Source organism: Globicephala melas, chromosome 21 (genome assembly GCF_963455315.2).
Source record: "Globicephala melas chromosome 21, mGloMel1.2, whole genome shotgun sequence".
In the NCBI taxonomy this organism is placed as follows: domain Eukaryota; kingdom Metazoa; phylum Chordata; class Mammalia; order Artiodactyla; family Delphinidae; genus Globicephala; species Globicephala melas.
This window is the reverse complement of record NC_083334.1, coordinates 33845921-33866161: the sequence shown is the minus strand read 5'-3', so window position 1 is coordinate 33866161 and position 20241 is coordinate 33845921. Positions and strand designations below refer to the sequence as shown.

The 20241-nt window shown below is 49.8% G+C and overlaps 1 protein-coding gene and 1 long non-coding RNA gene across 7 annotated transcripts in view; both read right to left on the bottom strand.

The window, feature by feature from the left end:
- The window catches only part of CSGALNACT1 (chondroitin sulfate N-acetylgalactosaminyltransferase 1), a 324300-nt gene that overhangs the window by 42697 nt on the left and 261362 nt on the right, over positions 1-20241 (bottom strand). The gene's annotated exons all lie outside the window — the stretch shown is intronic.
- On the bottom strand, positions 6367-7483 carry LOC138842486 (uncharacterized). Its single transcript, XR_011377123.1, has 3 exons — positions 7433-7483; positions 7100-7238; positions 6367-6482 (listed from the first exon to the last, which is right to left on the bottom strand). It is a non-coding gene; the product is annotated as an uncharacterized lncRNA (long non-coding RNA).

The window sequence follows — 20241 nt, the reverse complement described above, 5'->3', positions numbered from 1 at the left end:
AACGTTGGATACAAAGCTGCATTTATACTATTCAGAGGCATTTAAAAAAGGACTGTAAGGAAATACGTCAAAATAAGACTCGCTGTGCTGTGGAGAAGGGTTATGTGTTTTTTCTTTTCTGCTATTTATCTACATTTCTACAATATGATAAGATACATACTTTAATATTATATTTAATTTAAGAAGTGTGTTAAAACGATCTCTGAGAAACGACAGCCATTTCATATGAAGTGACCACAGTGGTCCATTCGGGGCACTGGGAGCCACTCGGGCCGCTCCCATGGGTCATGTGGCCCCAAGGAAGCTTCCGGAAGCACTAAAGCACACGGCATGTACAGTACCAGTACAGCGGCAGGTGCACGTCTTGCGTAACTTCCCCTCTGGGAAGCAGCACAGCCAGCACCTCAGAGCCAGCCTACTTGGGGCGACGATGGGCCCCCCAAGTGTCACCATCACTGGAACTCCACTGTCTCATTGCTGGGTGGACCGTGTGACCCAGCGTTTCGCTCAACGACGGGATGAGGCTCCGCAGGCCTGACCAGACGGAACTTCCCCGCCTCGCGAGCCAACCAACCCCTGGGGCCTAAGTTCCACACCTCCCCGTGTCACTGGGCTTGTGGGTGTTTTCCTAGCGGCAGAAAAACCCATCCAGTTCGACAAGTCACCAGAGAAGCGTCCTTGTCTCTCTTCTCTTGACTGGCCAGGTTTTCTCCTTCTCGTCCTCCCTTCCTCTGAGCCCCTACTTTGGCTGGGACGCACCCTGGGCCCTGAGTAGCTACAAAGGCGACTCCACAGAAGGCATCCTCCTGGGCTTGCCGGTTTCCAGGCCTCTCCGAGCCCTTCTATTTTCATCCTCACCCCCGCTCTCCTCTCTTCTGTGGGGGCCACAGGTCTGCTGCACAAACGCCTCTGTTCTTCCTGTTCCAGGAGCTGTTCACCCCACACCCCTGGCTCTGCGGCCTCTCTGATCTCCCTCCAGGGCCGCAGAGAGGAGCCTGGGCTGCCAATCTTCCAGGGGGCCTCACCTGCCACCGCCCAGAGGTTCACACGCACAGCCCAACACCGGCGGCTCGGGGACTCGAGGACCTGGGCGCAGGGCTACGAGGATGGGGCAGAGCTCCCTCCTGAAGCCCCCTGGGCTCCCCAGTGCAGGTTGGGGAAGCTGAGAGAAGGTCTGCCGAGCTCCTGCTGGGACGAGGTCCCAGCATCCCCACCGGGACCACTCATGGGAGAAGGGAGGGGCACTTCTCACGAGGCTCGGAGGATGTCTCTGAAAACGTGAAGTGGCTCCCTTCGAAGCCTGTTCACCCTTTCAGGCAACCGGTCCTCGCAGAGGACATGGGCTCTTCCCACCTCTGCTGCCCACCAGAGCAGCTGGGCAGCCACCAGCTCCCAGGGGCCCAGGTGAGGTGGGGCTGAGTCAGGAAGCAGTCGGCTCAGTTAACAGCATCTCTGCTGGACGGAAACACAGCTGTGACCCGGGGCCGGCAAGTACCCCTGCTCTCCACGGCAACCCCCGCGCAAGGCTGCTACAGCTGAACCTGCAGATAGCAGGTATGCGGGCCGGGATGGCTTCTCAGAATTGGAGTCATTTTCTTTCTCAGCACCAGGATCAGAATCATTAACTTTTAAAATCTAAATCCACAGATTTGAAGATGCAGGTATGCACCTGTCTCAAGAGATGGGCGTGCATTTATAAAGAACCAGAGAACACAGCAGTCCTTATTAATAATGATTCCTACGACCATGCCTGCAGGGAGCCGCACCAGCATCCCGGGGGACAGGAGCAGCCTGCCTTCCTGGTTCCCGGACACACCCTCCCCCAACGCCTCCGGGACCACCAGGAGCCAGTGGACCAGGCTGATCTCAGCCACAACTCCAGCTGCTTTGTCGGCATCACCCGCATCCTGTGCCTTGAAACAGCTATTACATCAGCAACATTTTAGCATATTTCCCCCTACTCTGCCTAATTCAATTCATTATGTCTTATAAACCTGATTTTAGATCCCTTAATCCTATCTATTTTAAATAAGTTACTTAAAGCTCTCTTGCAGCCTGTGTCCACCAGAACCCAGCACCAGCCCTCGTCCACCACACCCACAGGTACGTCCCCCCACCCCAGCCTCCTTGTGACATAAGGACAGCACCTAAACAAAGCCCCCGCCTCCTGGAAACCTTCAGAGGTGGAAACTCGGACAGCCTCCCTCTGAGAGAAAGGGAGCAGAAGCACCGTGGCAGGATCGGGTTTTCAGCCAACGAGCTGCACGCACAATGACAAAGGCAAAGCAGGTTGGCCACGCGAATACCTCCCTAGTAATATTTTATAGGGCAGTATCATTCTTATCCACTATGCAAATTAAAGATCAAAATAAGGACTGGGCTTCCCTGGTGGCGCAGTGGTTGAGAGTCCACCTGCCGATGCAGGGGACACAGGTTCGTGCCCCGGTCCGGGAAGATGCCACATGCCGCGGAGCGGCTGGGCCCTTGAGCCATGGCCGCTGAGCCTACGCGTCCAGAGCCTGTCCTCCGCAATGGGAGAGGCCACAACAGTGAGAGGCCCGCGTACCGCAAAATAAATAAATAAATAAGGACTCTGGAGCTGGCTTAGAGCTTAGTCTAACGCCTTTTCCCTCTTTCCGCCACTAGGTGCCGACCTTCCTGTGAGTTTGCTGTTTCTGCTCCCTGTGCCGGCAGACCCGTGCTTGACCTGCTCTCCTCCAGGGGTCCAGGCCCCAGGACCAACAACTAGATGGGGACACCTCCAGGAATCCAAGATACAGCTCCTCGGTCTGCTGCAAATGTCTGCTCCTTCAGTAGGTGAGGAGCTTACCAGATGCGGACGTGACCCCCTCCATCCTGCCTTCCACTTAAGGACCTCAGAAATCATGATGCCGAAGGTCCCCGCCCTCACGTCCCCACCCTCACTCAGGACGAGTGGACATGGCTGCGGCCAGTGCTGCACTGCTGAGCCCAGAGGTGTCTCCACTTTCATCCCCGCCTTTCCTACCTTCCCGCATGGAGCCCAGGTCCCCCAGCTAGACACCTGCCACCTCTGACACCCCTGCCCCACTTCCAGGGCCTGGTCCATCCTGCACATACCCTGGGGCCCTTAGCTTCCTATAGCATCACTCTACTCCTGCTCTGGCCCAGCTCAGAAGCCCCGCAGCTTCTCACAGCCCAGAGAGCAAAGCACCAATACTACAGCCAAGCCTTCAAACCCTCCCTCATCTGGCTCCCGACTCCTGTCCTAATTGTACGTCCTGCCCCTGCCTCACATGAAACTGGGTTTACGTCGAGCATGTAGCATATACAACTACTCTTCCCCCTGGAAAAATTGGAACCGAAAGTGCAACACTGGTGGGAATGTTAAATGGTGCAGCTATGGAAAGAGCCTGGCAGTTCCCTCAAAAGTTAAACACAGAATTATGATCTGACCCAGCCATTCCGCTTCTGGGTGTGCACCCAAAAGAGCTGAAAACAGACACTTGAACAGACACTTGTACACACATGTTCACAGCAGCATCGTTCACAGCAGCCAAACGTGGCAACAACTCAAACCTCCATGAAGAGGTGAATGGATGGACAAAGCGTGGTCTATACATGCAATGGAATGTTACTCAGCCTTAAAAAGGAATGGCATTCAGACACATGCTACAGCACGGATGGACCCGAAAACACGAGCTAAGTGGAGTCAGCTAGACAGAAAAGGACAGAGACAGTATGAACCCCCTCGTACGGAGTCTAAAGTGGTCAAATTCACAGACAGGCAGTGGACTGGGGCTCACCAGAGGCTGGGACGGGGGAGGGGACTTAGCGTTTAATGGGCACGGAGTTCAGTCCGACATAATGAAAAAGTTCTAGAAATGCGTGGGGATGACAGTTACACACAATGTGAGTGTACTTAATGCCAATGAACTGTACACCTAAAAATGGTTAAAATAGGGAATTCCCTGGTGGTCCAGTGGTTAGGACTCCATGCTCTCACTGCGGAGGGCGCGGGTTCAATCCTTGGTTGAGGAATTAAGATCCCATAAGCTGCGCAGTGTGGCCAAAAGAAAAAAAGCTTAAAGTGGTGAATTTTACGTTATGTGTATTTTACCACAATAACTGCTGTCCTGTGAAAAGGCCTGGCACTTTCTCAAGACACAGGTCCCCACCGGTCCCCCCTCACCCCTTCTAAACAGGACCCTCCTCCCCTGGGAAGATTCCCAGACTTTCTCAATCCTAAGTGATCGCTCGTTCCTCCAGGCACGCGGATCTGAGAGCTTAAACACCTCTGTGTGGAGCTGCTCTCCTGGCCCGTGACACATGTGCCCCCAGACATGGTCTAGTCCAGCCTCTCATTTTACAGACGAGCACACGGAGACTCAGGGAAGCTGTTTCCTCCCTCGAGGTCGTCTTCCATACCCAACACGAACCCCTCAGAGCAAAGGAAGAAGCAGCAGCGTCTGAGAAGTCAGACAAACAGCATAAGGTCTGTGGTAAAAACCACAGTTCATAGCTCCTCCACCCTCGGATAACCCTTACAGGCCCCCTTGGAGATTTTCTCTTTTTTTACCCATAGCTCTAACAGCTGCTAAATAACAATTATCTGAGTTCAGAGTCTACAACACATTAAAAGTAGTAAATTTTGAAAAGGGGGGGGATTTTCATGAAAAAAAAAAGTTCCAGAAAAAGGAGAGTATATGCAGAAAGAAAAGGTGTAACAGGCAGAAATGCTGACAGTAGTAAGTAGTGACAGGTCACCTCCTAACAGCAGGGGGAGACAGAATGTTATTATTTTTTTTAATTTAACAGAAATGTCTGGGATCATCTAATATAAAGAAAAAAAAATACTCCACCCATGTAAACTGCCTTTGAAGACATCAGCGTAGGAGCCTAATCTCCTTAGTCTGTTCAGAAAGAGAAACTGGGACATACCTGAGAAAGATTTTATTTCACAATGGTAATTTTCTACTATTGTGGTGCTTCAGTTATCTAGAGAATTCCACTTAGATGAAACGTCTCACTCTCAGGCCACGTGGGATGACAAGACATCATCACAGTGCCGTCTGTTGTCAGCTCTATTTTCTTAGGGAAAGTAGCAGACATTTGACATTTGCGAAAGACTGCCGTGAATCCCCAAATGCTCAGAGACCACAATGTAAATAATTCTCCCCATAAAGACAGTAAAAAGTAACCACTTTACAGCTTTCCTCCTCTGCCAGGTTACGGGACGCCCACACACCTTGTTTCTCCTGCATCACAGGGCATCAGCTCACAGCCGCTTCTGTACTCGTCCTGACTCAGGTTCATCCCCATTAACTTTCACTAAACATTTCTTTTGATAAGAAACGGCTGCACCGACTGATGTCCTTGCTGAAACAATTCATGAATCCCCTTTTTTATTCCTATTTATTGCATTTGTTCATGCTGTAGATCCATGCAGACAAACTCAACACTTGCTACTTTTTTAAAAAACATTATTTTTATTTATTTATTTTTGGCTACGTTGGGTCTTCGTTGCTGTGCGCGGGCTTTAAGTTGTGGCGAGCGGGGGCTACTCTTCATTGCGGTGCGCGGGCTTCTCACTGCGGTGGGTTCTCTTGTTGTGGAGCACGGGCTCCAACACTTAGTTCTTAATCCATCAAGAATTTCTAAGAACCTCACTTACTGAGGGTTGCTCCTTACTTCATCACTGATACTGGCAGTCGACTTCTTTTCAGAGCCATCTTTTCCCCACAAAGCTACAGATCATCTCCATGAAGACAATCATGTACCTGATACTAGGTGGGAAGCGAAGACGTGTTACGATCCCAGCGTAGCAGCGGGCTGGGCTCCTCACCAGGTGTACCACCAGCCACGCACAATTCATAGTCACATGACATGGTTATTTTTATCCTTATTGATTTTCCTTATGGGTATCATTCACCATGGACTGTGTTCTCCATTAGAGATATAAAGAGGGTTGTGATAAAAAAAAAATCATTGTGGGAACTTCCCTGGTGGCACAGTGGTTAAGAATCCGCCTGCCAATGCAGGGGACACAAGTTCGAGCCCTGGTCCGGGAAGATCCCACATGCCGGGGAGCAACTAAGACCGTACGCCACAACTACCGAGCCCATGTGCTGCAACTACTGAAGCCCACATGCCTAGAGCCCGTGCTCCGCAACAAGAGAAGCCACTGCAATGAGAAGCCCACACGCCGCAACAAAGAGTAGCCCCCGCTCGCCGCAACTAGAGAAAGCCCACATGCAGCAGTGAAGACACAATGCAGCCAAAAATAAATTAAAGATTAAAAAAGAAAATCACTGTGCTCTCAGAATTCACATTCTAGAGAGAAGGCAGACAGGTAAACCAAAGAGGCACATATAACATAATAAGCACCTGAGAGTCTGCCCACGGTGCAAGGAGCAGAAAGGAGGGCGTCTCCACCTGCTGAGGGTGTGGACACGCTGACAGACGATATTTCACCAGAACTGGAGACTGGGCGTTTGCCAAGACTACAAAATCAGAGAGAACATTCCACGGAAAGATAACAAAGATACTGAACAAACAAAACCAACTTGTTATGTTTGGCAAACTTGCAGCAGTTCAGCCAGGCTGGGGCACAAGAGGCAGGTGCAGGAGGTGAAGCTGGGCAGTGAGGTAAGGGCACAGCACGCTGGCCACCAGGGCCTCCTAGGGAGCAAACCCTCCCCGAGCTCGGGAGAGGCGAAGTGGCGTTAGTGCCATCGCCTGACAGAGGTGTGGATGGAGGACGGGGGTGAGATCAGAGCACTGAGGGAAGAAACCCTGTGACTCAGCAGGAAGCTGAGACAGCGCCAGCGAGAGGAGGGCAAGTGGCAAAGGCTGGAGAGAACCGGTTAGAGGCGAGAGGGCAGGCGAGGGGAGTGAGCTACAGGTGAGGCGAGGCCTATGAGTTAAAAGTCTGAAATGCTGACTTGAGGAGCATGTGTCTGAAGCTCAGCAGACGGGCCCTTTGCAGAGTGAGATGCCCCAGCGTTTCGGGGGCTGCGGAAGTGTAGAGAGTGAGAAGAGGGGCCCCGGAGGCCGGTGCTGCGTAGTCAGCAGGGAGGCTGCCAGGTCAGGCACAGGACGGGGCAGCAGGGAAGCTCACGGTGGGCCAGGGCAGCTCAGCGCCCGCTGCTGCGTCAAGGTCAAGTAAGATGAGGACGGCGCAAGCCCACTGGATGGCAAGCGGCCCAACGGTGGCCCCGGCCATGACGTTCCCGGAAGCGACAGGGTCTGGAGCAAATCTGAAAGAGGATGAGAGGTCGAGGGGCAGGAGTGAGCTAGGTGAGGAAAGCATCTTGTTTCTGTTTCCTGGAAGTTGTCAAGTTCCTTCCTGCGCCAGGACCTTTGCCCTTTCCTCCGCCTCTGCCTGGGATGCCTCCCTAGGCTGGGCACCGCCGGATCCTTCCCCCCCTTGTAGGTCTCAACCCAGATGCACCTCTTCCACGAGGCCGTCTCTCGTCCCCCTCGGTCCCCTCTTCCACGCGCCCTGTTCTAGCGCCGTCGCCGCCCGTTACCTGAGGGTGTTCACCCTCCTCGCCCCTGTGCCCCCCCATAGCTGAGCTCCACGGGAGCCAGAGCTCTGTTTCTGCGGCGCAGAAGGCAGGTGGGGTGGGGAGGTGCTGGGTAAGAAGGGGCGGACCCAGCAGAGTGGCAGCCAGAGGAACTCAGAGGGTTGGAAAGTCCTTCAAGTCCTTCATGAAGGACTTGAAAAGTAGAAAGAACAAGTCCGTCACGCGCTGAGAGGAAGAAGCAAACAGAAACAGATCACGGGGACACACGGATGGAAGGAGGGGTGGGGCCCCGGTGGGGCCCCACCCAGGGAAGGACCAGGGACAGAGAGGGGGAAACCTACCCCCCAGCACAGGGCAGGAGGCCAGCGGGGTGCAGACCACGCAGGGGTGGGACGAGGAACTCAAGGAAGCACGAGGACGAATGTCCAGTTTCTCCTGCAGCAGGAGGAAGGCCAGGCTGAGAACGGGGGTTAGGAGCGACACGGGAGAGACGGGGCAGCACGAGGCAGGGTGAGAGGGGCCCACAGCCGGGCACGAGGGCACAGGGGGCCCCCATGAGCCCCGACAGAGCACGTGCACGAGGGGACTGTCCCCGGCAGCTGGAGGAGCAGAGCAAGGACGGGGAGACAGGACTTGCGGATCCAGGCCGGCTCTGCAGGACACACGTGCAGGGCCAGGGGGTCGGCACCGCGAAGAAAGTGGCCGAGGGGACTCACTGGGGTCCGGCCGAGGGTGCGGGGGAGAGCCGAAGGCAATGCAGGATCGGAGAGGGGGAAATCGGGCCAAGTGAGCATCCGCAGCTCAGGGGCCGAGGTCAGAAGTGACAGCGGAGTCACGGGAAAAGGCTCCTGAGGACGTTTAGGTTTCGTGGAAAAGCGGGCTCCCGGGGAGGCCAGGCTTCCACACTGGCAGGACAGACCGCAACCCCACCCGAGCTCTCACTCTGCGGGGACGGGGTCTCAGGGGATGCACCCTTCTCCTCCCTCTAGGGAACCAACGTGGAAGCCACACAGAGCGACGCTGCCCAACTGAGCAGAGTCTGAGGGGCCTGGAGCGGGGACCAGGGAGGGGGTCTCTAGGCTCCAGAGCAAACCCGGAGACAGGAATTCGGACACCGTTATCACGCTTCCCACCAGCTGCGGACGGCACGTCCAGGATGTGGGAAAAGCAGCAACTCAAGATACAGCAGCAGCGATGCGCGGGGGTTAAGGGTCAGAGAGCAGGGCATGTGTGACCTCGCCGTTTTTCTGGGGACCGTGAGCTGTGTGTACACGACCACTCGTCCAGCTCACCCCGAAGCAGAGGCCACGCAGCCCAAACAGCTGAGTCTGCTCGTGGCTGCTCAGACCACGTTCACAAATACCACCTCGACTCGAAGGAGGCTTCCAGAGGGTCCGCCCTTTACCACGTCCTTTTACAGACGGGAGAATGGAGGCCTTTCCAGAAGGTAAGTGAGTAACTTGTTCCACATTACGAATGACATGCTGCTCACAGGGTGACGGGCAGGACGGCTGTGAATCCAAGAGCCTGTCATGCCCAAGCTCTTAAAGGTCGATCAACCTCACCTTCAAAAGGATGTTTACAAGTCTTCTTTCTTTTCTGTTCTTCCTTTCTTTTTGAGCTTGACTTTTGAGAACAGAAAAACATCAATAAAGATACTTCAGAAAGACAATAACTGTCCAAAGTATATCAGAAAAGTCCGTCTCGAGACTCACTTTTGAAGATTGAGATAACGTATTATGGATTGATTCATTGGCACCACTTTCCTCATCTTTAAGAAACGGGATCAATAAAAATACAGCCCTATTTCTTTATACGGATGTTGTGAAGATTAAATAAATTAACACATGTAAACATGCCTGGTACCCAGGAAGCACTCGGTGATGTCAGCAGTGGTAATAACGATAATGACGTCATTACTATTATTATCAATACTATGACATCATGTCCCTTTGCCCCATTCGTCGTTGACTGCATCACTGCTGTCAGTCAGATGGGTCCGGGCTTGGGCAAGCCCTCCTCTTGCTGTGCTATATATCAATACAATGGCATCAAATATGCTTGGAAGCTGGATCCAATAACTCATTCTTTTAAGTCACTGTGGACCCAGAGACCAGGATTCTTCATTTTTTTTAATTTAATTTTTTTAATTTTATTTTTTTATTGGAGTATAGTTGATTTACAACATTGTTATAGTTTTGGGTGTACAGCTAAGTGATTCAGTTATACATACATATATATCTATATATATATAGATAGATAGATATATATATACACACACACATACATATATTCTTTTTCAGATTTTTTTCCATTATAGGTTATTATAAAATATTGAGTATAGTTCCCTGTGCTATACAGTAGGTCCTTGTTGGTTATCTATTTTACATATAGTAGTGTGTATATGTTAATCCCAAGCTCCTAATTTATCCCTCCCCTCCTTTCCAACCTTTGGTAACTATAAGTTTGTTTTCTGTGTCTGTGGGTCTATTTCTGTTTTGTAAATAAGTTCATTTGTATCATTTTTTAGATTCCACATATAAGTGATATCATATGATATTTGTCTTTTTCTCTGACTTAACTTAGTATGCTAATCTCTAGGTCCATCCATGTTGCTGTAAATGGCATTATTTCATTCTTTTTTATGGCTGAGTAATATTCCATTGTATATATGTACCACATCTTCTTTATCCATTCATCTGTCAATGGACACTTAGGTTGCTTCCATGTCCTGCTGCAATGAACACTGTGGTACATGACTCTTTTTGAATTATGGTTTCCTCAGGGTATATGCCCAGTAGTGGCATATACTACCATATGACGTATGGTAGTTCTATTTTTAGTTTTTTAAGGAACCTTCATACTATTTTTCCATAGTGGCTGCACCAATTTACATTCCCACCAACAGTGTAGGAGGGTTCCCTTTTCTCCACACCTTCTCCAGCATTTATTATCTGTAGACTTTTGGATGATGGCCATTCTGACTGGTGTGAGGTGATACCTCATTGTAGATTTGATTTGCATTTCTCTAATCATTAGCAATGTTGAGCTCTTTTCATGTGCCTTTTGGCCATCTGTATGAGACCAGGATTCTTGATATTCTGGTAAAAGGCCTGGTGATATACAAGCTAGCATATATAAAATCTGAGTCAAGGCACATTCTTAGCAATATCGCAACAGAATTTTTTTACCCGTTGCTTGAGAAACCCATTTCTAATGTATAATATCAACTGGAATTTTCAAATCACTGACCTGTAGTTATCAGATACCACAACGCTTTATCTGACTACACCCCTACACAGAGGTGGTTAGCACCACCCTGCACCGTAGCATGCCTACACCCCTTCCATCATCAACACGATTAGAGCAGCCTCCTTCCCGCTGTGGACACGTCCAGGCCTCAAGCTGTCCTGACAGTTGCTGTGCTTGACAGCACCTAAGCCAGAGACCCCGGTCTAACCCTGGCTTCACACTCACTTCACAACACTTTAAACAAGATACTTCACGAGACCAAGCTCTTACTTCCTGGTCTTAAAAATCGAATCACAGGGTAAGGTCAAAGCATCCATGTCGACTGCTTTGTGCCTCAAGGAATATCCTAAGTTGGACCTCCTGTAAGCATTTCTTTTACTTGGCTAACTTATCCAATTAGTCAGTGGTAAGAATTCACTTTAGCTTTACAGATAGGCTGTAACACGGAACCACTGGCTATCTGGGGGAAAGCATGTATGTTTCTGTGGAACTGCCACAAGACAGATCAACCACAGCAAGCGGAAGAGTAAAAGAATCAGAAGGCCTGGCACACAGGTCACCATTTTCCACCACAACAGACACGGGTCCACCTGCATTTGTCCTTGCTGGCAGGAACTGGTCAGCCTTAGAAAAGGCAGATTCTTGGGCCCCCCCCCACCAGACCTATTAAATTGGGGAACCACTGGTTTACCCCCAAACTGGTACCAACATTAGACAGTAAACACCAGAAGTAGCCATTGCAATAAATAATAATGCTCTGAATCAATGGAGCTTTGTTGGGAGGGGGCCGTGATCAGAGGCCCACGGAGCAGGCCCCAGAGCACGGCTTGGCCTGCGACCCCTGCTGCTTCCAGGGTCACAGAAAGGGAGAGGAACTGAGGCCACAACAGCCTGGAAAACTAACACGGAAAGAAAGCACTTTTCAGACCCCAATCCCCCCTTTTTTTTTTTTTCTATTTGAACATCTCCTTCATAACATGAGAGAGTTTGGAGCTATGGCCCAAATTTTAGCAGTATTTTAAATGAAATGTGAATAATGAATCATTTCTTGCAAACACTGGGGCCACAAGGGCAGAAGGAAAGGCAAGAGGCTAGTGAGTGATGGGTTATGCTTCTGTGAACCATCAACCCAGTCGCTCCTTCACTCCACGGTCCCTTGATACGCACCTTCCATCACGGTAACGGACTAGAGCCATGAAGATGAATAAGACCCAGGCCTGCCTGGAGAGCACTGTGGTCGGGGGTGGGGGGTGGCGGTGAGAAGCCCCTGGCTCTGTCCAGGAGATGTGGGTACTGAGTAATGGAGAGGAGGTGGACGTGTCCATGCAGAAAGCTTCGGACAGTCCTAAGGCTGGGAGAGGGTCCAGGTGGGTCCCCAGATGAACACACAGGTTATTGGTTTTGCTTGGATCCTGGTTTGTGGATTTTCTTTTACTTTTTGACAATCATTCTAGCTAAAATATAACAATCTCGATCCTAAACTGTAAAAAAGTATGTCCTAATCACCATAACAGGTTGTGAAGAAAACCCCGTTGAGATTAGCTTTCTTTTAGAAGAATGAATCCTATGCCCCACTTTCTTCCCCATCCTTAGAAACAGACATGGACACACGCCTCAGCTTGATCACCAGGGAAGCGCACACTGTGAAGAAGTGAACATGCTTCTCCTCTGGGGTGAACAGCACACTAATGGAACACCAACCACTGGGAGCTGTGAAGTCTGTCACCCAATAGGAACCTCCCATTTAGTAAAACAATCTGCTCAGAACGCCGAGCTATGTGTCCATCACCCCGTGGGGTGGCACGTCATAAAGGGACACCTTAGATGAAAGAGCCAGGGACGTTCTTACACAGACACTGCCCCCAGGAGAAAAAGACACTGAATTTAATTCCAGTCAGCGATTAACTTGCTCTGTGACTTTGGACAAAGTCAATTCTCAAAGCTTCAGTTTCTCCAACTGCACAGGACACACAACAAACAGCACATGACTCACTGCATCCGTGAAATCACAATAAACCCAGCGAAACACATCTTAGGGTTATGAACCTCTAGAGAATTCCTACAGCAACCTTACTCACATAGCCTGAAACTGACCTACTAGTCAAGCATAAAGTAATTCCACAGCATATCAAAACAAGGTGGTCTGTTAGGCTATGCAGTTTTCAAATGATAGTTAATATAAATTTTTTTTTAACTTAGAGAATGTAAAAGAACAGATACCACTTAACCTATCTAGGTGGCAGTACTCCATAAATATTTTTTCTCAAGTATGTCATGACCCCCAAATTATCTGACAAGGTTCCCATCAAGGGAGGGCCCATGCCCTCGAATCTGAGTGGGCTTGTGGCTACTTTGTCCAAGAGAGGACCGTGGAGTGATGCAGCTGCTACTTGTTTTCTGGAACATTTTCTCCCACAGCCCAGACCACCACGTAAGAGGTCAACTACCCCAGGGTCGCCTAGCTCCAGGGACTGTCCTGGTGCTCACGCCACCACAGTGCAGCTGCCAGATTTGCAAGGGAAGGTACGTTTGGGTGATTGTCTCCCAAGGGTTGAGTCACCCCAACCTTCCCACCTTCCCAGATGTGGCCCCAGAGGAGCTGGAATAGGGACAGTCGTCCCCACTGGCTCCTTTCTGAACTCTGGACCCAGAGAATCTGTCAGTATGTGAAAATGGGGATCAAAAGCCACTAAATTCTAGGATAGTTTGCAATGCAGCAGTAATAATGGAGTGAGAGCAACTGATAAGGGCGTGCAGACACGAAAATACACCATGCTGGTCACCACGAGCAGATGCAAACACTGTCAGCCACCATGACTGCAGTATTACTGACATCCTCCTATGACACACAGGGCACATACCAGAACAGACGGCCACTTGACCTCAGCAAGGAGCTGCACACAGGGAGTCCCCAGATGGGGACCAAATATTCCTCAGAAGAAAGTTCTGGGTCCACCAAACACATGAACAAATGGGCATTAGCTGAGTTTAGCTGAGATGCTAAAACCCCATGCAATTAAGTGTGATCTCAATTAAATTTAGCTTAGAAAACTTTTCAAGAGGGTGACATCAAACTTTTACTTTGGCCATAAAATCATGCAAATAAACAAAGATCCCTTGGTCAAGTACCCACTGACAGCTGTTGTTAATTTCATCTCTTGGTGAGATCTCTAAAGAAAATGTACCCTGGTTATGTAAACTGTTAACTTGGGAGACAAACTTTAACACATCATAATTACCTCAAGTCTACATGGCCTAAATATACCAATTTTAAAAAGGAGATTGGCAGAGTGGATTAATAAAAACGTAACACAACTCCAGTTGTTTACAAGAAACTCACTTCAAATTTGACAAATGACATGGATAAACTGAAAGGAAACAGGGTGGAGAAAGATGTACCACGCAAACATTAATAAAACAGGAGTGGCCATATAAGATAAGGTAGACTTTAGAGCAAAGAAAATCCTAGAGACAAAGAGGGACATTATAAAATGATAAAGGCATCAATCCACCAGGAAGACATAATGACCCTAATTACATACGCACCAGACAACAGAGCCTCAAAATACATAGAGCCAAAACCAATAACGCTGAAAGGAGAAACAGACAATTCCACAATTATGATTGGAGACTTCAATCCCCTTGTCAGCAACTAATAGAACTACTAGACATAAAATCATAAAGGATACAGAAGAAAAAAAAATGAGGGTACAGGGCTTCCCTGGTGGCGCAGTGGTTGAGAGTCCGCCTGCCGATGCAGGGGACATGGGTTCGTGCCCTGGTCCGGGAAGATCCCACATGCCGCGGAGCGGCTAGGCCTGTGAGCCATGGCCGCCGAGCCTGCGCGTCTGCAGCCTGTGCTCCGCAACGCGAGAGGCCACAACAGTGAGAGGCCCTCGTACCGCAAAAAAAAAAAAAAGAGGTACAGAAGGTGTGAACGATACAGTCAAGCAACAGGATCTAACTGACGTATACAGAATACTCCACCAAACAATAGCATGATACACATATTTCCCAAGCACCCATGGAACGTTCAATAAGACAGATTATATCTTAGGCCATAAACAAACCGGCAATCTTAAGAGAAGTGAAATTATACAGAGTGCGTTCTCTGATCATGATGAATTCAAAGTAGAAACCACTAACAGAAAAACAAGGAAATCACTAAACACTTGGAAATTAAACAACACATTTCTAAATAATCCATGGGTCAAAGAGGGCATCTCAAAGAAAGTAAAACAAAGTACATTCAATTAGATAGTTAACTTGCTGTTTGAGGTTGTTAGATATAGAAGAGTTGGTGTTATAGGACATCAACCAAGAATAATTATTTTGAAATTGATTTTAAGTCATTTTTTTCTGACAGCATTACACAGGTCTGTTATCTGTTAAGCCACCCCTAGTTCACGACAATGAAAAGTATGAGTAAGGGCCTGGCACACTGTAGGGGCTCTGTTAATGCCTACTGAATGAATCAGTGCTTGGCTTTCTCTCCGTGGACTGAGAGGCAGGAGGCAGGAGTGCAGACCCCAGAGCCAGGGCACCTGGGTTCAAGTGCCAGCTCTGTAATCCTGGGTAGGCGACTGAAGCCTTCTTTGCCTCTGTGTCCTCGCTTGTAAATACGCAGGACTGTAATATAAGACCCGTCTCATGGGGTCCTCGTGAGGACTGAAGTACACATAGAGCACTTAATACACAAAATGCTTGAAGCACTCAGTAAGTGTTAGCTAGAGTATTATTTGGGGAGAAGGAAAGGACCAAATGAAGGTCATGTGCTAGTTACAGAGAGAAGGTCAAATATATTTCATAATGTTCCACAAAGAGTATCACAACTTCCAGAGACCAGCCCCCAAACGGGCACAGGCCTGAGAACTATTACCTGGGAGGATGTTCCAGCTCTAGGGCTGGCGACTCCTTCAAGGTAGCGGTTCACAACAACGGCTGCACACTGGAGTGACCCGGGGAGCTTTAAAAACAGCAATGCCCACACCCCGCCCCTAGAGATCCCGATTTAGTTAGTCTGTAGCGTGCCCTGGATTCCCCAAGAGATTGCAACGTGCAGCCAGGGTTGGAAAGCACTGCTTTAGGGACTATGACGTCAGTGCTTCCACAAGCCAGTGATTTCCAAATGGAGCAAGGCCATCGCAGGAGCGGGGTCTGCACTGCAGAGCAGTTCTAGGAGGTGAGTAAGGACAGGAACGATGCCCCCTTCTCCACCCTGAACCACTCTGACGCTTCACTCTAAACTGCACCAGGAAAGGAGCATCCCGGCTGCAGGGGCCTGATGTGGCAGAGGTTTCATCCCTTGGAGGCCTGGTGTTCACGTGAACTGGTGTGAACAACCCCGAAACCAAGAAGAGCTTCCTGCCCTCACTGCTTGTCATCTCCTTAAAATGGCTGTTCAGTACGCTGTGTATCTTCACCGCGTGTGTAACAATAAGGGGCTTGAGAAGCCCCGGGTTTCCCCGTTTTATAAAATCCACTTTAGGTTGCCAGTGTGTGAATGGTGGACATTTCTGTGAGAAGAAATGGAGGGGAACCCTGGGGGCACAAGGACACCATGAATGCCTGGAGACGGCTTGTCTGATGGTGTTTAGACATGGAATTCAGCATGAAAGCCCCGCAGGGTAAAAGTCTTATGCATGATGGCTACTATGGGATGTGGGTTGTCATGGTGAAGAGATGCAGTTGGGAAGAGATAGGAAAAAATATCCTTCAGGACAGGGACCCATCTGTAAAGCTTGTGCAAAAGTTGTCTTCTGGGCCCAGGGTCCCATCCGTTCCAATAAGAATGGATGTCATGGGCTTCCCTGGTGGCGCAATGGTTGACAGTCTGCCTGCTGATGCAGGGGACACGGGTTCGTGCCCTGGTCTGGGAAGATCCCACATGCCGCGGAGCGGCTGGGCCCGTGAGCCATGGCCGCTGAGCCTGCGCGTCCGGAGCCTGTGCTCCGCAACGGGAGAGGCCACAACAGTGAGAGGCCCGCGTACCGCAAAAAAAAAAAAAAAGAATGGAGGTCATCACAGCTGTCACTGACACAGAATAAGACACCTCAAGGGCCACAGCTATAAAGAAGCTCTTAAAGAAGCAGGCATGAACTTCCCTGGTGGTGCAGTGGTTTAGAATCCGCCTGCCAATTCAGGGGATATGGGTTTGAGTCCTAGTCCTGGAAGATCCCACATGCTGCGGAGCAACTAAGCCCATGCTCCACAACTACTGAGCCTGCACTCTAGAGCCCGCGAGCCACAACTACTGAAGCCTGCACACGCCTAAAGCCCGTGCGCCGCAATAAGAGAAGCCACCGCAGTGAGAAGCCTGCGCACCACAAGAGTAGCCCCCGCTCGCCAGAACTAGAGAAAGCCCACGCACAGCAACCGAAGACCCAATGCAGCCAAAAATAAAAATAAAGAAATTTATATATATATATATATAAAAGCAGGAGTGATGTAAACAAAGGAACGACAGATACCTGATAGCAGAGCCTTAAAGAGTAATTCTCAGGACAGCAGGCTTATTTTCTCAAATTCGAATTATAAATACCTACAGCAGTGCATATTTCAGTTGCCTCCTTCTCTAATTCTGATTAGGAAATAAGCAGTATATTTTATACAAACCTAGCAAAGAGCAGCGATGCTGAAACTTTGTGGTCTGGAGGGTCCGGGGCTGAGAAGTAAACGGGTAGGCACTTAGCCGGAGCTCAGGAAACATGTGCGGACAGGGGTGACCTTAGGGGTTGCCATGTAGTCAGGGATGTAACATCATAGGTCTCTAGACCCCCAACTATGGCATAGGGCAACACCCAAGTGGACCTGGGAACCACCCTGGGGACAGAGAGTGCAAAACTGGGGACGCACATGCATTCCTATGGTCAAAATTCATTTCCACGTCCTCAACGCCCAGCTCAGGAGCTGGAGGACAGAACGCACTCAGCACACGACGCCATGTGATCACGCCGTGCAGTATGTCACCCAGCACCAATGCCCCAGGAGGAGTTCAGAGTTTAAGTCAACAGACAGGTACCAACCCCGCTTTACATGCAAAGCTAAAAATTATCAAGGTACAGGGATAAAACCATGTTTTCTCTTCCCAAGTAAGCTTTTAAACACACCTAGAAGTATTCAAAATAATTTTCTAAGGGTATCACAATGCTGGCAGGAGTAGAGGGGATCTTTTTTCTATTCACTACAGCTGCCTGATGGGGCAGAGGCAAACATATATTTCACACATGAGCTCTTTCCCACCCAGCTCTAAGTATCTTATGTCTCTCTCATCACACACACACACACACGCACACACACACACACACACACACAGCTCAGAACAGCCACTGCTCCATTTCTTTCCACCCCTTCACTGCTCAGCATCTAGACCATGACTGTCAAACAGAATTTTCTGCGATGATGAGAATGTTCTGAATCTGTGCTGTCAGATGGCTACCGGAGACTTGAAATGTGGCTAGTGAAAGTGAGAAACTGAATATTAATCTGATAGCATCTTAACTTTCATTTGAAGTAGCCACATATGTGAGTGGCCACTGTGCTGGCAGAGCCGCTCCAGACCATGTCTGTGTCCGAGGATTCCATCTCTTCCCCTCCCTTTCCTCCACCCACTGCGATCTTATTCCTGTCCCACCACACCACTGAAAACGTTCTTGTTAGCCCAGGGCATCGGTGACCTCCTGGGGCAAATCCAGGGATGCTGTGAGTCCCTATCTTGCCCTGCCTCTCACCAGCATCCCACAAGAATGCCCACTCTCTCCATCAAAAACTGCCTCCTTTCCTTGGCTTTCAAGGTACCAAATTCTCCTGGTTTTCTGCCAACTTCCTTGGCTGCTCCTTTCTAGCCTCCTGCACAGGTGCCCTCCCTCTGCTGGTCACTCAGTGTGGGTCTTGGGTGCCCAGACTTCTGGTCTCAGGTATTTCACCAGAGCATCTCACTCCGCTCCATAGATTGGATAGACATCAACACCCTAGTAAGTCCCACCTCTGTAGCTCCAGACCTGATTTTTGTCTAGAGCTCCAAACCCATATTCCAACAGTCCTGACCATCTCCCCTCACGGGTCCCAGAGACACCTCAAAGTCACCACCAAAGCTGGGCTGACCGTCTCCCCTTGCTCTCCCTCTTCTGAGGAGCAGTGAATGGCACCAGCATTAAAAGAGCTGCCCAAACCTGAGGTTCAACCTTAACCCCTCCCTCTCTACGCCCTGCCTGGCACACAGTGAACTTCAGCTAAATGTCGGGTATTACTATCATGGAATCAATCACCATCTCTGGAACCGTCCACATCTCATATCACCAATTCTGCTAGCGCAGATCAGCTGGCATCATCCCAGCCCCGAATCACTACAACAGATCTCTGTCCCACTGGGCTGAGTCCCTCTGATTCATCCTCCACACAGCAGCCAAGTGATACTTCTAAATTCTGACAGTATCACCCTTCTGTTTAGCCCCGTCCAGTGGCTTTCCGGTGTCATCAAGGCCAAGTTCCCAGGCATGTAAAGCTAAGGCACTTTGGTCATCTGGTTCTCAGTGACGTTTCTAGCCTGATCTCAACACACCTGACCCCAACCCAAAGCTCCAGTCAAAATGGGTTCCAGCCCATGAACTCACCCAGCTCTGCCTGTCCCCAGGGCTCTGAATATCTCCACACTGGCCCTGGCCCCCCACCTCCAGTCTGCCTTCCCCCAGTCCCCACCCAGCTCCCATTCATCCCTCAAGACTCAGCACAGAGTATCTCTTGCAGGAGCCAGTCCTCCCCACCCCCTACAGGAGTGGGCTTGGTGGCCTTCCTTCTATGGAATCTCGCCACTGTCAGTGATCACTGTGGACTTGGCTGCCCATCTGGACAAGGGGCACTATCTCATTCATCTCTGTTTCGATGCCTAACTCGTCAGACGTACTTAATACAGTGCTGAGCGAGTGAGATGAATATATGCAGCAAGAGCATTTATTTCAATGCTTTGTCCTTTAACATAAGGAATATTATTGACATTCTCATTCCAGGGGTCATTTCTCCCAGCTGCAAGACAGTCTAACCACACGGCTTCAGATTTCCAGATACCAAAGATGACCAACGTTATAGGCTGAACTTTGTCCTCCAAAAATTCATATCTAAGCACCTCCGGGTGTCTCAGGATGTGACTGTGTTTGGAGACAGGACCTCTAAGGAAGTGATTATGTTACAGAGAGGCTGGTGCCCTTAAAGAAGAGATTAAGACACACAGAGACAACACAAATGTGTGTGCACAGGAGAGACTGTGTGAGGACAGGGCGGGTAGGTGGCAGCCTGCAGGCCAAGGACAAAGGCTTCAGAAGAAACCAACCCTGCCTACACCTTGATCTTGGACTTCCAGCCTCCAGACCTGTGAGAAAATGAACATCTGTTGTTTAAGCCCCTCCCCCATCTATGGTACTTGTCGTGCAGCCCTGGGGTCAACAATGACCACCATCAGTTACACGGGGCTCTACCTTCCCTGAAC